General features: G+C 46.0%; 18 non-coding genes and 13 pseudogenes across 18 annotated transcripts; all 31 read right to left on the minus strand.

The window, feature by feature from the left end:
* Nucleotides 1-157: 157 nt before the first annotated feature.
* LOC148858117 (5S ribosomal RNA) lies at nucleotides 158-276 on the minus strand. Its single transcript, XR_016096543.1, has one exon. It is a non-coding gene; the product is annotated as a 5S ribosomal RNA (ribosomal RNA).
* Nucleotides 277-635: 359 nt separating this feature from the next.
* LOC148858118 (5S ribosomal RNA) lies at nucleotides 636-754 on the minus strand (annotated as a pseudogene).
* A 359-nt stretch (nucleotides 755-1,113) lies between these two features.
* Nucleotides 1,114-1,232, minus strand: LOC148858119 (5S ribosomal RNA). Its single transcript, XR_016096198.1, has one exon. It is a non-coding gene; the product is annotated as a 5S ribosomal RNA (ribosomal RNA).
* Nucleotides 1,233-1,591: 359 nt separating this feature from the next.
* LOC148858120 (5S ribosomal RNA) lies at nucleotides 1,592-1,710 on the minus strand (annotated as a pseudogene).
* Nucleotides 1,711-2,069: 359 nt separating this feature from the next.
* On the minus strand, nucleotides 2,070-2,188 carry LOC148858121 (5S ribosomal RNA). Its single transcript, XR_016096931.1, has one exon. It is a non-coding gene; the product is annotated as a 5S ribosomal RNA (ribosomal RNA).
* A 359-nt stretch (nucleotides 2,189-2,547) lies between these two features.
* LOC148858122 (5S ribosomal RNA) lies at nucleotides 2,548-2,666 on the minus strand (annotated as a pseudogene).
* A 359-nt stretch (nucleotides 2,667-3,025) lies between these two features.
* LOC148858123 (5S ribosomal RNA) lies at nucleotides 3,026-3,144 on the minus strand (annotated as a pseudogene).
* Nucleotides 3,145-3,503: 359 nt separating this feature from the next.
* LOC148858124 (5S ribosomal RNA) lies at nucleotides 3,504-3,622 on the minus strand. Its single transcript, XR_016097669.1, has one exon. It is a non-coding gene; the product is annotated as a 5S ribosomal RNA (ribosomal RNA).
* Nucleotides 3,623-3,981: 359 nt separating this feature from the next.
* LOC148858125 (5S ribosomal RNA) lies at nucleotides 3,982-4,100 on the minus strand. Its single transcript, XR_016096843.1, has one exon. It is a non-coding gene; the product is annotated as a 5S ribosomal RNA (ribosomal RNA).
* A 359-nt stretch (nucleotides 4,101-4,459) lies between these two features.
* On the minus strand, nucleotides 4,460-4,575 carry LOC148858126 (5S ribosomal RNA). The gene has a single exon (XR_016097236.1). It is a non-coding gene; the product is annotated as a 5S ribosomal RNA (ribosomal RNA).
* Nucleotides 4,576-4,934: 359 nt separating this feature from the next.
* On the minus strand, nucleotides 4,935-5,053 carry LOC148858127 (5S ribosomal RNA). Its single transcript, XR_016097598.1, has one exon. It is a non-coding gene; the product is annotated as a 5S ribosomal RNA (ribosomal RNA).
* A 359-nt stretch (nucleotides 5,054-5,412) lies between these two features.
* On the minus strand, nucleotides 5,413-5,531 carry LOC148858128 (5S ribosomal RNA; annotated as a pseudogene).
* Nucleotides 5,532-5,890: 359 nt separating this feature from the next.
* Nucleotides 5,891-6,009, minus strand: LOC148858129 (5S ribosomal RNA). Its single transcript, XR_016095457.1, has one exon. It is a non-coding gene; the product is annotated as a 5S ribosomal RNA (ribosomal RNA).
* Nucleotides 6,010-6,369: 360 nt separating this feature from the next.
* Nucleotides 6,370-6,488, minus strand: LOC148858130 (5S ribosomal RNA). Its single transcript, XR_016096932.1, has one exon. It is a non-coding gene; the product is annotated as a 5S ribosomal RNA (ribosomal RNA).
* A 359-nt stretch (nucleotides 6,489-6,847) lies between these two features.
* Nucleotides 6,848-6,966, minus strand: LOC148858131 (5S ribosomal RNA; annotated as a pseudogene).
* A 359-nt stretch (nucleotides 6,967-7,325) lies between these two features.
* Nucleotides 7,326-7,444, minus strand: LOC148858132 (5S ribosomal RNA). The gene has a single exon (XR_016096933.1). It is a non-coding gene; the product is annotated as a 5S ribosomal RNA (ribosomal RNA).
* A 359-nt stretch (nucleotides 7,445-7,803) lies between these two features.
* Nucleotides 7,804-7,922, minus strand: LOC148858133 (5S ribosomal RNA; annotated as a pseudogene).
* A 359-nt stretch (nucleotides 7,923-8,281) lies between these two features.
* LOC148858134 (5S ribosomal RNA) lies at nucleotides 8,282-8,400 on the minus strand (annotated as a pseudogene).
* A 359-nt stretch (nucleotides 8,401-8,759) lies between these two features.
* Nucleotides 8,760-8,878, minus strand: LOC148858135 (5S ribosomal RNA). Its single transcript, XR_016096934.1, has one exon. It is a non-coding gene; the product is annotated as a 5S ribosomal RNA (ribosomal RNA).
* A 359-nt stretch (nucleotides 8,879-9,237) lies between these two features.
* LOC148858136 (5S ribosomal RNA) lies at nucleotides 9,238-9,356 on the minus strand. Its single transcript, XR_016096844.1, has one exon. It is a non-coding gene; the product is annotated as a 5S ribosomal RNA (ribosomal RNA).
* Nucleotides 9,357-9,715: 359 nt separating this feature from the next.
* On the minus strand, nucleotides 9,716-9,831 carry LOC148858137 (5S ribosomal RNA). The gene has a single exon (XR_016097238.1). It is a non-coding gene; the product is annotated as a 5S ribosomal RNA (ribosomal RNA).
* Nucleotides 9,832-10,190: 359 nt separating this feature from the next.
* LOC148858138 (5S ribosomal RNA) lies at nucleotides 10,191-10,309 on the minus strand. The gene has a single exon (XR_016097600.1). It is a non-coding gene; the product is annotated as a 5S ribosomal RNA (ribosomal RNA).
* Nucleotides 10,310-10,668: 359 nt separating this feature from the next.
* On the minus strand, nucleotides 10,669-10,787 carry LOC148858139 (5S ribosomal RNA; annotated as a pseudogene).
* A 358-nt stretch (nucleotides 10,788-11,145) lies between these two features.
* LOC148858140 (5S ribosomal RNA) lies at nucleotides 11,146-11,264 on the minus strand. The gene has a single exon (XR_016095470.1). It is a non-coding gene; the product is annotated as a 5S ribosomal RNA (ribosomal RNA).
* A 360-nt stretch (nucleotides 11,265-11,624) lies between these two features.
* On the minus strand, nucleotides 11,625-11,743 carry LOC148858141 (5S ribosomal RNA). Its single transcript, XR_016096935.1, has one exon. It is a non-coding gene; the product is annotated as a 5S ribosomal RNA (ribosomal RNA).
* Nucleotides 11,744-12,102: 359 nt separating this feature from the next.
* LOC148858142 (5S ribosomal RNA) lies at nucleotides 12,103-12,221 on the minus strand (annotated as a pseudogene).
* Nucleotides 12,222-12,580: 359 nt separating this feature from the next.
* Nucleotides 12,581-12,699, minus strand: LOC148858143 (5S ribosomal RNA; annotated as a pseudogene).
* Nucleotides 12,700-13,058: 359 nt separating this feature from the next.
* LOC148858144 (5S ribosomal RNA) lies at nucleotides 13,059-13,177 on the minus strand (annotated as a pseudogene).
* A 359-nt stretch (nucleotides 13,178-13,536) lies between these two features.
* On the minus strand, nucleotides 13,537-13,655 carry LOC148858145 (5S ribosomal RNA). The gene has a single exon (XR_016096199.1). It is a non-coding gene; the product is annotated as a 5S ribosomal RNA (ribosomal RNA).
* Nucleotides 13,656-14,014: 359 nt separating this feature from the next.
* LOC148858146 (5S ribosomal RNA) lies at nucleotides 14,015-14,133 on the minus strand (annotated as a pseudogene).
* A 359-nt stretch (nucleotides 14,134-14,492) lies between these two features.
* LOC148858147 (5S ribosomal RNA) lies at nucleotides 14,493-14,611 on the minus strand. The gene has a single exon (XR_016097067.1). It is a non-coding gene; the product is annotated as a 5S ribosomal RNA (ribosomal RNA).
* Between the last annotated feature and the right edge of the window lie 154 nt (nucleotides 14,612-14,765).

Raw genomic sequence — 14,765 nt, forward strand, 5'->3', positions numbered from 1 at the left:
ACGAATGCCAAAAGCCAGGTTTTGCACCGTTCCCATTCGTTAATGACGGTGGTGCCGCAAATGGTCCGAGTATCCGGCACGTTGTTTCCAGTTGTCTCGCCGAAACGACATATGGAATTTGCAAATAGTATATTAAAAATAAAAAATTAATAAAATTGGGGTGCAACACGAGGACTTCCCAGGAGGTCACCCATCCTAGTACTACTCTCGCCCAAGCACGCTTAACTTCGGAGTTCTGATGGGATCCGGTGCATTAGTGCGGGTATGATCGCACCGGTTTTCTTCTTGTTCGCTTTAATCTTTATGCACTCACTATCTTGCTCCCCTCCATTAATTCTTTCAGACTTGAAAAAATGGTGTATGCAACTTTCCTCCCTTGGTAACCGTGCACAAGCTCCCAGGTGAGCGGAGTTATTCCTTTCTAGATCTGCCGCATCCCCGGATAAATGTAGTAATATCGCGGGGCCCGCAATGCACTACGAATGCCAAAAGCCCAGTTTTGCACCGTTCCCATTCAGTAATGACGGTCGTGCCGCAAATGGTCCGAGTATCCGGCACGTTGTTTCCAGTTGTCTCGCCGAAACGACATATGGAATTTGCAAATAGTATATCAAAAATAAAATATTAATAAAATTGGGGTGCAACACGAGGACTTCCCAGGAGTTTACCCATCCTAGTACTACTGGCGCCCAAGCACGCTTAACTTCGGAGTTCTGATGGGATCCGGTGCATTAGTGCTGGTATGATCGCACCGGTTTTCTTCTTGTTCGCTTTAATCTTTATGCACTCACTATCTTGCTCCACTCCATTAATTCTTTCAGACTTGAAAAAATGGTGTATGCAACTTTCCTCCCTTGGTAACCGTGCACAAGCTCCCAAGTGAGCGGAGTTATTCCTTTCTAGATCTGCCGCATCCCCGGATAAATGTAGTAATATCGCGGGGCCCACAATGCACTACGAATGCCAAAAGCCCAGTTTTGCACCGTTCCCATTCAGTAATGACGGTCGTGCCGCAAATGGTCCGAGTATCCGGCACGTTGTTTCCAGTTGTCTCGCCGAAACGACATATGGAATTCGCAAATAGTATATCAAAAATAAAATATTAATAAAATTGGGGTGCAACACGAGGACTTCCCAGGAGGTCACCCATCCTAGTACTACTCTCGCCCAAGCACGCTTAACTTCGGAGTTCTGATGGGATCCGGTGCATTAGTGCTGGTATGATCGCACCGGTTTTCTTCTTGTTCGCTTTAATCTTTATTCACTCACTATCTTGCTCCCCTCCATTAATTCTTTCAGACTTGAAAAAATGGTGTATGCAACTTTCCTCCCTTGGTAACCGTGCACAAGCTCCCAGGTGAGCGGAGTTATTCCTTTCTAGATCTGCCGCATCCCCGGATAAATGTAGTAATATCGCGGGGCCCACAATGCACTACGAATGCCAAAAGCCCAGTTTTGCACCGTTCCCATTCAGTAATGACGGTCGTGCCGCAAATGGTCCGAGTATCCGGCACGTTGTTTCCAGTTGTCTCGCTGAAACGACATATGGAATTTGCAAATAGTATATCAAAAATAAAATATTAATAAAATTGGGGTGCAACACGAGGACTTCCCAGGAGTTTACCCATCCTAGTACTACTGGCGCCCAAGCACGCTTAACTTCGGAGTACTGATTGTATCTGGTGCATTAGTGCTGGTATGATCGCACCCGTTTGCATCTTGTTCGCTGAAATCTTTATGCACTCCCTGTCTTGCTCCCCTTCATTAATTCCTTCAGATTTGAAAAAACGGTGTATGCAACTTTCCTCCCTTGGTAACCATGCACAAACTCCCAGGTGAGAGGAGTTATTCCTTTCTAGATCTGCCGCATCCCCGGATAAATGCAGTAATATCGCAGGGCCCACAATGCAGGACGAATGCCAAAAGCCAGGTTTTGCACCGTTCCCATTCGTTAATGACGGTCGTGCCGCAAATGGTCCGAGTATCCGGCTCGTTGTTTCCAGTTGTCTCGCCGAAACGACATATGGAATTTGCAAATAGTATATCAAAAATAAAATATTAATAAAATTGGGGTGCAACACGAGGACTTCCCAGGAGGTCACCCATCCTATTACTACTCTCGCCCAAGCACGCTTAACTTCGGAGTCCTGATGGGATCCGGTGCATTAGTGCTGGTATGATCGCACCCGTTTGCTTCTTGTTCGCTTTAATCTTTATGCACTCACTATCTTGCTCCCCTCCATTAATTCTTTCAGACTTGAAAAAACGGTGTATGCAACTTTCCTCCCTTGGTAACCGTGCACAAGCTCCCAGGTGAGCGGAGTTATTCCTTTCTAAATCTGCCGCATCCTCGGACAAATGTAGTAATATCACGGGGCCCACAATGCACTACGAATGCCAAAAGCCCAGTTTTGCACCGTTCCCATTCAGTAATGACGGTCGTGCCGCAAATGGTCCGAGTATCCGGCACGTTGTTTCCAGTTGTCTCGCCGAAACGACATATGGAATTTGCAAATAGTATATCAAAAATAAAATATTAATAAAATTGGGGTGCAACACGAGGACTTCCCAGGAGGTTACCCATCCTAGAACTACTGGCGCCCAAGCACGCTTAACTTCGGAGTACTGATTGTATCTGGTGCATTAGTGCTGGTATGATCGCACCCGTTTGCATCTTGTTCGCTGAAATCTTTATGCACTCCCTGTCTTGCTCCCCTTCATTAATTCCTTCAGATTTGAAAAAACGGTGTATGCAACTTTCCTCCCTTGGTAACCATGCACAAACTCCCAGGTGAGAGGAGTTATTCCTTTCTAGATCTGCCGCATCCACGGATAAATGCAGTAATATCGCGGGGCCCACAATGCACTACGAATGCCAAAAGCCCAGTTTTGCACCGTTCCCATTCAGTAATGTCGGTCGTGCCGCAAATGGTCCGAGTATCCGGCACGTTGTTTCCAGTTGTCTCGCCGAAACGACATATGGAATTTGCAAATAGTATATCAAAAATAAAATATTAATAAAATTGGGGTGCAACACGAGGACTTCCCAGGAGTTTACCCATCCTAGTACTACTGGCGCCCAAGCACGCTTAACTTCGGAGTACTGATTGTATCTGGTGCATTAGTGCTGGTATGATCGCACCCGTTTGCATCTTGTTCGCTGAAATCTTTATGCACTCCCTGTCTTGCTCCCCTTCATTAATTCCTTCAGATTTGAAAAAACGGTGTATGCAACTTTCCTCCCTTGGTAACCATGCACAAACTCCCAGGTGAGAGGAGTTATTCCTTTCTAGATCTGCCGCATCCCCGGATAAATGCAGTAATATCGCAGGGCCCACAATGCAGGACGAATGCCAAAAGCCAGGTTTTGCACCGTTCCCATTCGTTAATGACGGTCGTGCCGCAAATGGTCCGAGTATCCGGCTCGTTGTTTCCAGTTGTCTCGCCGAAACGACATATGGAATTTGCAAATAGTATATCAAAAATAAAATATTAATTAAATTGGGGTGCAACACGAGGACTTCCCAGGAGGTCACCCATCCTATTACTACTCTCGCCCAAGCACGCTTAACTTCGGAGTCCTGATGGGATCCGGTGCATTAGTGCTGGTATGATCGCACCGGTTTTCTTCTTGTTCGCTTTAATCTTTATGCACTCACTATCTTGCTCCCCTCCATTAATTCTTTCAGACTTGAAAAAACGGTGTATGCAACTTTCCTCCCTTGGTAACCGTGCACAAGCTCCCAGGTGAGCGGAGTTATTCCTTTCTAAATCTGTCGCTGCCCCGGATAAATGTAGTAAAATCGCGGGGCCCACAATGCACGACGAATGCCTAAAGCCCGGTTTTGCACCGTTCCCATTCAGTAATGACGGTCGTGCCGCAAATGGTCCGAGTATCCGGCGCTTTGTTTCAAGTTGTCTCGCCGAAACGACATATGGAATTTACAAATAATATATCAGAAATAAAATATTAATAAAATTGAGGTGCAACACGAGGACTTCCAAGGAGGTCACCCATCCTAGTACTACTCTCGCCCAAGCACACTTAACTTCGGAGTTCTGATGGGATCCGGTGCATTAGTGCTGGTATGATCGCACCCGTTTGCATCATGTTCGCAGAAATCTTTATGCACTCACTGTCTTGCTCCCCTCCATTAATCCTTTCAGATTTGAAAAAACGGTGTATGCAACTTTCCTCCCTTGGTAACCGTGCACAAGCTCCCAGGTGAGCGGAGTTATTCCTTTGTAGATCTACCGCATCCCCGGATAAATGTTGTAATATCATGGGGCCCACAATGCACGACGAATGCCAAACGCCCGGTTTTGCACTGTTCCCATTCAGTAATGACAGTCGTTCCCCAAATGGTCCGAGTATCCGGCACGTTGTTTCCTGTTGTCTCGCCGAAACGACATATGGAATTTGCATATAGTATATCAAAAATAAAATATTAATAAAATTGGGGTGCAACACGAGGACTTCCCAGGTCACCCATCCTAGTACTACTCACGCCCAAGCACGCTTAACTTCGGAGTTCTGATGGGATCCGGTGCATTAGTGCTGGTATGATCGCACCCGTTTGCTTCTTGTTCGCTTTAATCTTTATGCAATCAGTATCTTGCTCCCCTCCATTAATTATTTTAGACTTGAAAAAACGGTGTATGCAACTTTCCTCCCTTGGTAACCGTGCACAAGCTCCCAGGTGAGCGGAGTTAGTCCTTTCTAGATCTGTCGCTGCCCCGGATAAATGTAGTAATATCACGGGGCCCACAATGCACGACTAATGCCAAAAGAAAGGTTTTGCACCGTTCCCATTCAGTAATGACGGTCGTGCCGCAAATGGTCCGAGTATCAGGCACGTTGTTTCCAGTTGTCTCGCCGAAACGACATATGGAATTTGCAAATAGTATATCAAAAATAAAATATTAATAAAATTGGGTTGCAACACGAGGACTTCCCAGGAGGTCACCCATCCTAGTACTACTCTCGCCCAAGCACGCTTGACTTCGGAGTTCTGATGGGATCCGGTGCATTAGTGCTGGTATAATCGCACCGGTTTTCTTCTTGTTCGCTTTAATCTTTATGCACTCACTATCTTGCTCCCCTCCATTAATTCTTTCAGACTTGAAAAAACGGTGTATGCAACTTTCCTCCCTTGGTAACCGTGCACAAGCTCCCAGCTGAGCGGAGTTATTCCTTTCTAGATCTGCCGCATCCCCGGATAAATGTAGTAATATCGCGGGGCCCACAATGCACGACGAATGCCAAAAGCCTAGTTTTGCACCGTTCCCATTCAGTAATGACGGTCGTGCCGCAAATGGTCCGAGTATCCGGCACGTTGTTTCCAGTTGTCTCGCCGAAACGACATATGGAATTTGCAAATAGTATATCAAAAATAAAATATTAATAAAATTGGGGTGCAACACGAGGACTTCCCAGGAGGTTACCCATCCTAGTACTACTGTCGCCCAAGCACGCTTAACTTCGGAGTACTGATTGTATCCGGTGCATTAGTGCTGGTATGATCGCAACCGTTTGCATCTTGTTCGCTGAAATCTTTATGCACTCCCTGTCTTGCTCCCCTTCATTAATTCCTTCAGATTTGAAAAAACGGTGTATGCAACTTTCCTCCCTTGGTAACCATGCACAAACTCACAGGTGAGCGGAGTTATTCCTTTCTAGATCTGCCGCATCCCCGGATAAATGTAGTAATATCGTGGGGCCCACAATGCAGGACGAATGCCAAAAGCCCGGTTTTGCACCGTTCCCATTCGTTAATGACGGTCGTGCCGCAAATGGTCCGAATATCCGGCTCGTTGTTTCAAGTTGTCTCGCCGAAACGACATATGGAATTTGCAAATAGTATATCAAAAATAAAATATTAATAAAATTGGGGTGCAACACGAGGACTTCCCAGGAGGTCACCCATCCTAGTACTACTCTCGCCCAAGCACGCTTAACTTCGGAGTTCTGATGGGATCCGGTGCATTAGTGCTGGTATGATCGCACCCGTTTGCTTCTTGTTCGCTTTAATCTTTATGCACTCACTATCTTGCTCCCCTCCATTAATTCTTTCAGACTTGAAAAAACGGTTTATGCAACTTTCCTCCCTTGGTAACCGTGCACAAGCTCCCAGGTGAGCGGAGTTATTCCTTTTGTATATCTGCCGCATCCTCGGATAAATGTAGTAATATCACGGGGCCCACAATGCACGACGAATGCCTAAAGCCCAGTTTTGCACCGTTCCCATTCAGTAATGACGGTCGTGCCGCAAATGGTCCGAGTATCCGGCACGTTGTTTCCAGTTGTCTCGCCGAAACGACATATAGAATTTGCAAATAGTATATCAAAAATAAAATATTAATAAAATTGGGGTGCAACACGAGGACTTCCCAGGAGGTCACCCATCCTATTACTACTCTCGCCCAAGCACGCTTAACTTCGGAGTCCTGATGGGATCCGGTGCATTAGTGCTGGTATGATCGCACCCGTTTGCTTCTTGTTCGCTTTAATCTTTATGCACTCACTATCTTGCTCCCCTCCATTAATCCTTTCAGATTTGAAAAAACGGTGTATGCAAATTTCCTCCCTTGGTAACCGTGCACAAGCTCCCAGTTGAGCGGAGTTATTCCTTTCTAGATCTGCCGCATCCCCGGATAAATGTAGTAATATCGCGGGGCCCACAATGCACTACGAATGCCAAAAGCCCAGTTTTGCACCGTTCCCATTCAGTAATGACGGTCGTGCCGCAAATGGTTCGAGTATCCGGCACGTTGTTTCCAGTTGTCTCGCCGAAACGACATATGGAATTTGCAAATAGTATATCAAAAATAAAATATTAATAAAATTGGGGTGCAACACGAGGACTTCCCAGGAGTTTACCCATCCTAGTACTACTGGCGCCCAAGCACGCTTAACTTCGGAGTTCTGATTGTATCTGGTGCATTAGTGCTGGTATGATCGCACCCGTTTGCATCTTAATCGCTGAAATCTTTATGCACTCCCTGTCTTGCTCCCCTTCATTAATTCCTTCAGATTTGAAAAAACGGTGTATGCAACTTTCCTCCCTTGGTAACCATGCACAAACTCCCAGGTGAGAGGAGTTATTCCTTTCTAGATCTGCCGCATCCCCGGATAAATGCAGTAATATCGCAGGGCCCACAATGCAGGACGAATGCCAAAAGCCAGGTTTTGCACCGTTCCCATTCGTTAATGACGGTCGTGCCGCAAATGGTCCGAGTATCCGGCTCGTTGTTTCCAGTTGTCTCGCCGAAACGACATATGGAATTTGCAAATAGTATATCAAAAATAAAATATTAATAAAATTGGGGTGCAACACGAGGACTTCCCAGGAGGTCACCCATCCTATTACTACTCTCGCCCAAGCACGCTTAACTTCGGAGTCCTGATGGGATCCGGTGCATTAGTGCTGGTATGATCGCACCCGTTTGCTTCTTGTTCGCTTTAATCTTTATGCACTCACTATCTTGCTCCCCTCCATTAATTCTTTCAGACTTGAAAAAACGGTGTATGCAACTTTCCTCCCTTGGTAACCGTGCACAAGCTCCCAGGTGAGCGGAGTTATTCCTTTCTAAATCTGCCGCATCCTCGGACAAATGTAGTAATATCACGGGGCCCACAATGCACTACGAATGCCAAAAGCCCAGTTTTGCACCGTTCCCATTCAGTAATGACGGTCGTGCCGCAAATGGTCCGAGTATCCGGCACGTTGTTTCCAGTTGTCTCGCCGAAACGACATATGGAATTTGCAAATAGTATATCAAAAATAAAATATTAATAAAATTGGGGTGCAACACGAGGACTTCCCAGGAGGTTACCCATCCTAGTACTACTGGCGCCCAAGCACGCTTAACTTCGGAGTACTGATTGTATCTGGTGCATTAGTGCTGGTATGATCGCACCCGTTTGCATCTTGTTCGCTGAAATCTTTATGCACTCCCTGTCTTGCTCCCCTTCATTAATTCCTTCAGATTTGAAAAAACGGTGTATGCAACTTTCCTCCCTTGGTAACCATGCACAAACTCCCAGGTGAGAGGAGTTATTCCTTTCTAGATCTGCCGCATCCCCGGATAAATGCAGTAATATCGCGGGGCCCACAATGCACTACGAATGCCAAAAGCCCAGTTTTGCACCGTTCCCATTCAGTAATGTCAGTCGTGCCGCAAATGGTCCGAGTATCCGGCACGTTGTTTCCAGTTGTCTCGCCGAAACGACATATGGAATTTGCAAATAGTATATCAAAAATAAAATATTAATAAAATTGGGGTGCAACACGAGGACTTCCCAGGAGTTTACCCATCCTAGTACTACTGGCGCCCAAGCACGCTTAACTTCGGAGTACTGATTGTATCTGGTGCATTAGTGCTGGTATGATCGCACCCGTTTGCATCTTGTTCGCTGAAATCTTTATGCACTCCCTGTCTTGCTCCCCTTCATTAATTCCTTCAGATTTGAAAAAACGGTGTATGCAACTTTCCTCCCTTGGTAACCATGCACAAACTCCCAGGTGAGAGGAGTTATTCCTTTCTAGATCTGCCGCATCCCCGGATAAATGCAGTAATATCGCAGGGCCCACAATGCAGGACGAATGCCAAAAGCCAGGTTTTGCACCGTTCCCATTCGTTAATGACGGTCGTGCCGCAAATGGTCCGAGTATCCGGCTCGTTGTTTCCAGTTGTCTCGCCGAAACGACATATGGAATTTGCAAATAGTATATCAAAAATAAAATATTAATTAAATTGGGGTGCAACACGAGGACTTCCCAGGAGGTCACCCATCCTATTACTACTCTCGCCCAAGCACGCTTAACTTCGGAGTCCTGATGGGATCCGGTGCATTAGTGCTGGTATGATCGCACCCATTTGCTTCTTGTTCGCTTTAATCTTTATGCACTCACTATCTTGCTCCCCTCCATTAATTCTTTCAGACTTGAAAAAACGGTGTATGCAACTTTCCTCCCTTGGTAACCGTGCACAAGCTCCCAGTTGAGCGGAGTTATTCCTTTCTAAATCTGTCGCTGCCCCGGATAAATGTAGTAAAATCGAGGGGCCCACAATGCACGACGAATGCCTAAAGCCCGGTTTTGCACCGTTCCCATTCAGTAATGACGGTCGTGCCGCAAATGGTCCGAGTATCCGGCGCTTTGTTTCAAGTTGTCTCGCCGAAACGACATATGGAATTTACAAAATATATATCAGAAATAAAATATTAATAAAATTGAGGTGCAACACGAGGACTTCCAAGGAGGTCACCCATCCTAGTACTACTCTCGCCCAAGCACACTTAACTTCGGAGTTCTGATGGGATCCGGTGCATTAGTGCTGGTATGATCGCACCCGTTTGCATCATGTTCGCAGAAATCTTTATGCACTCACTGTCTTGCTCCCCTCCATTAATCCTTTCAGATTTGAAAAAACGGTGTATGCAACTTTCCTCCCTTGGTAACCGTGCACAAGCTCCCAGGTGAGCGGAGTTATTCCTTTGTAGATCTACCGCATCCCCGGATAAATGTTGTAATATCATGGGGCCCACAATGCACGACGTATGCCAAACGCCCGGTTTTGCACTGTTCCCATTCAGTAATGACAGTCGTTCCCCAAATGGTCCGAGTATCCGGCACGTTGTTTCCTGTTGTCTCGCCGAAACGACATATGGAATTTGCATATAGTATATCAAAAATAAAATATTAATAAAATTGGGGTGCAACACGAGGACTTCCCAGGTCACCCATCCTAGTACTACTCACGCCCAAGCACGCTTAACTTCGGAGTTCTGATGGGATCCGGTGCATTAGTGCTGGTATGATCGCACCCGTTTGCTTCTTGTTCGCTTTAATCTTTATGCAATCAGTATCTTGCTCCCCTCCATTAATTATTTTAGACTTGAAAAAACGGTGTATGCAACTTTCCTCCCTTGGTAACCGTGCACAAGCTCCCAGGTGAGCGGAGTTAGTCCTTTCTAGATCTGTCGCTGCCCCGGATAAATGTAGTAATATCACGGGGCCCACAATGCACGACTAATGCCAAAAGAAAGGTTTTGCACCGTTCCCATTCAGTAATGACGGTCGTGCCGCAAATGGTCCGAGTATCAGGCACGTTGTTTCCAGTTGTCTCGCCGAAACGACATATGGAATTTGCAAATAGTATATCAAAAATAAAATATTAATAAAATTGGGTTGCAACACGAGGACTTCCCAGGAGGTCACCCATCCTAGTACTACTCTCGCCCAAGCACGCTTGACTTCGGAGTTCTGATGGGATCCGGTGCATTAGTGCTGGTATAATCGCACCGGTTTTCTTCTTGTTCGCTTTAATCTTTATGCACTCACTATCTTGCTCCCCTCCATTAATTCTTTCAGACTTGAAAAAACGGTGTATGCAACTTTCCTCCCTTGGTAACCGTGCACAAGCTCCCAGCTGAGCGGAGTTATTCCTTTCTAGATCTGCCGCATCCCCGGATAAATGTAGTAATATCGCGGGGCCCACAATGCACGACGAATGCCAAAAGCCCAGTTTTGCACCGTTCCCATTCAGTAATGACGGTCGTGCCGCAAATGGTCCGAGTATCCGGCACGTTGTTTCCAGTTGTCTCGCCGAAACGACATATGGAATTTGCAAATAGTATATCAAAAATAAAATATTAATAAAATTGGGGTGCAACACGAGGACTTCCCAGGAGGTTACCCATCCTAGTACTACTGTCGCCCAAGCACGCTTAACTTCGGAGTACTGATTGTATCCGGTGCATTAGTGCTGGTATGATCGCAACCGTTTGCATCTTGTTCGCTGAAATCTTTATGCACTCCCTGTCTTGCTCCCCTTCATTAATTCCTTCAGATTTGAAAAAACGGTGTATGCACTTTCCTCCCTTGGTAACCATGCACAAACTCACAGGTGAGCGGAGTTATTCCTTTCTAGATCTGCCGCATCCCCGGATAAATGTAGTAATATCGTGGGGCCCACAATGCAGGACGAATGCCAAAAGCCCGGTTTTGCACCGTTCCCATTCGTTAATGACGGTCGTGCCGCAAATGGTCCGAATATCCGGCTCGTTGTTTCAAGTTGTCTCGCCGAAACGACATATGGAATTTGCAAATAGTATATCAAAAATAAAATATTAATAAAATTGGGGTGCAACACGAGGACTTCCCAGGAGGTCACCCATCCTAGTACTACTCTCGCCCAAGCACGCTTAACTTCGGAGTTCTGATGGGATCCGGTGCATTAGTGCTGGTATGATCGCACCCGTTTGCTTCTTGTTCGCTTTAATCTTTATGCACTCACTATCTTGCTCCCCTCCATTAATTCTTTCAGACTTGAAAAAACGGTTTATGCAACTTTCCTCCCTTGGTAACCGTGCACAAGCTCCCAGGTGAGCGGAGTTATTCCTTTTGTATATCTGCCGCATCCTCGGATAAATGTAGTAATATCACGGGGCCCACAATGCACGACGAATGCCTAAAGCCCAGTTTTGCACCGTTCCCATTCAGTAATGACGGTCGTGCCGCAAATGGTCCGAGTATCCGGTACGTTGTTTCCAGTTGTCTCGCCGAAACGACATATAGAATTTGCAAATAGTATATCAAAAATAAAATATTAATAAAATTGGGGTGCAACACGAGGACTTCCCAGGAGGTCACCCATCCTATTACTACTCTCGCCCAAGCACGCTTAACTTCGGAGTCCTGATGGGATCCGGTGCATTAGTGCTGGTATGATCGCACCCGTTTGCTTCTTGTTCGCTTTAATCTTTATGCACTCACTATCTTGCTCCCCTCCATTAATCCTTTCAGATTTGAAAAAACGGTGTATGCAAATTTCCTCCCTTGGTAACCGTGCACAAGCTCCCAGCTGAGCGGAGTTATTCCTTTCTAGATCTGCCGCATCCCCGGATAAATGTAGTAATATCGCGGGGCCCACAATGCACTACGAATGCCAAAAGCCCAGTTTTGTACCGTTCCCATTTAGTAATGACGGTCGTGCCGCAAATGGTCCGAGTATCCGGCACGTTGTTTCCAGTTGTCTCGCCGAAACGACATATGGAATTTGCAAATAGTATATGAAAAATAAAATATTAATAAAATTGGGGTGCAACACGAGGACTTCCCAGGAGGTTACCCATCCTAGTACTACTGTCGCCCAAGCACGCTTAACTTCGGAGTACTGATTGTATCTGGTGCATTAGTGCTGGTATGATCGCACCCGTTTGCATCTTGTTCGCTGAAATCTTTATGCACTCCCTGTCTTGCTCCCCTTCATTAATTCCTTCAGATTTGAAAAAACGGTGTATGCAACTTTCCTCCCTTGGTAACCATGCACAAACTCCCAGGTGAGCGGAGTTATTCCTTTCTAGATCTGCCGCATCCCCGGATAAATGTAGTAATATCGCGGGGCCCACAATGCACTACGAATGCCAAAAGCCCAGTTTTGCACCGTTCCCATTCAGTAATGACGGTCGTGCCGCAAATGGTCCGAGTATCCGGCACGTTGTTTCCAGTTGTCTCGCCGAAACGACATATGGAATTTGCAAATAGTATATCAAAAATAAAATATTAATAAAATTGGGGTGCAACATGAGGACTTCCCAGGAGGTTACCCATCCTAGTACTACTGTCGCCCAAGCACGCTTAACTTCGGAGTACTGATTGTATCTGGTGCATTAGTGCTGGTATGATCGCACCCGTTTGCATCTTGTTCGCTGAAATCTTTATGCACTCCGTGTCTTGCTCCCCTTCATTAATTCCTTCAGATTTGAAAAAACGGTGTATGCAACTTTCCTCCCTTGGTAACCATGCACAAACTCCGAGGTGAGCGGAGTTATTCCTTTCTAGATCTGCCGCATCCCCGGATAAATGTAGTAATATCGCGGGGCCCACAATGCACTACGAATGCCAAAAGCCCAGTTTTGCACCGTTCCCATTCAGTAATGACGGTCGTGCCGCAAATGGTCCGAGTATCCGGCACGTTGTTTCCAGTTGTCTCGCCGAAACGACATATGGAATTTGCAAATAGTATATCAAAAATAAAATATTAATAAAATTGGGGTGCAACATGAGGACTTCCCAGGAGGTTACCCATCCTAGTACTACTGTCGCCCAAGCACGCTTAACTTCGGAGTACTGATTGTATCTGGTGCATTAGTGCTGGTATGATCGCACCCGTTTGCATCTTGTTCGCTGAAATCTTTATGCACTCCGTGTCTTGCTCCCCTTCATTAATTCCTTCATATTTGAAAAAACGGTGTATGCAACTTTCCTCCCTTGGTAACCATGCACAAACTCCCAGGTGAGCGGAGTTATTCCTTTCTAGATCTGCCGCATCCCCGAATAAATGCAGTAATATCACGGGGCCCACAATGCAGGACGAATGCCAAAAGCCAGGTTTTGCACCGTTCCCATTCGTTAATGACGGTGGTGCCGCAAATGGTCCGAGTATCCGGCACGTTGTTTCCAGTTGTCTCGCCGAAACGACATATGGAATTTGCAAATAGTATATTAAAAATAAAATATTAATAAAATTGGGGTGCAACACGAGGACTTCCCAGGAGGTCACCCATCCTAGTACTACTCTCGCCCAAGCACGCTTAACTTCGGAGTTCTGATGGGATCCGGTGCATTAGTGCTGGTATGATCGCACCGGTTTGCTTCTTGTTCGCTTTAATCTTTATGCACTCACTATCTTGCTCCCCTCCATTAATTCTTTCAGACTTGAAAAAATGGTGTATGCAACTTTCCTCCCTTGGTAACCGTGCACAAGCTCCCAGGTGAGCGGAGTTATTCCTTTCTAGATCTGCCGCATCCCCGGATAAATGTAGTAATATCGCGGGGCCCACAATGCACTACGAATGCCAAAAGCCCAGTTTTGCACCGTTCCCATTCAGTAATGACGGTCGTGCCGCAAATGGTCCGAGTATCCGGCACGTTGTTTCCAGTTGTCTCGCCGAAACGACATATGGAATTTGCAAATAGTATATCAAAAATAAAATATTAATAAAATTGGGGTGCAACACGAGGACTTCCCAGGAGTTTACCCATCCTAGTACTACTGTCGCCCAAGCACGCTTAACTTCGAAGTACTGATTGTATCTGGTGCATTAGTGCTGGTATGATCGCACCCGTTTGCATCTTTTTCGCTGAAATCTTTATGCACTCCGTGTCTTGCTCCCCTTCATTAATTCCTTCAGATTTGAAAAAACGGTGTATGCAACTTTCCTCCCTTGGTAACCATGCACAAACTCCCAGGTGAGCGGAGTTATTCCTTTCTAGATCTGCCGCATCCCCGAATAAATGCAGTAATATCACGGGGCCCACAATGCAGGACGAATGCCAAAAGCCAGGTTTTGCACCGTTCCCATTCGTTAATGACGGTGGTGCCGCAAATGGTCTGAGTATCCGGCACGTTGTTTCCAGTTGTCTCGCCGAAACGACATATGGAATTTGCAAATAGTATATTAAAAATAAAATATTAATAAAATTGGGGTGCAACACGAGGACTTCCCAGGAGGTCACCCATCCTAGTACTACTCTCGCCCAACCACGCTTAACTTCGGAGTTCTGATGGGATCCGGTGCATTAGTGTTGGTATGATCGCACCGGTTTTCTTCTTGTTCGCTTTAATCTTTATGCACTCACTATCTTGCTCCCCTCCATTAATTCTTTCAGATTTGAAAAAATGGTGTATGCAACTTTCCTCCCTTGGTAACCGTGCACAAGCTCCCAGGTGAGCGGAGTTATTCCTTTCTAGATCTG

Source organism: Nelumbo lutea, chromosome 4 (genome assembly GCF_056320005.1).
Source record: "Nelumbo lutea isolate HS-2025 chromosome 4, American lotus-T2T, whole genome shotgun sequence".
NCBI lineage: Eukaryota > Viridiplantae > Streptophyta > Magnoliopsida > Proteales > Nelumbonaceae > Nelumbo > Nelumbo lutea.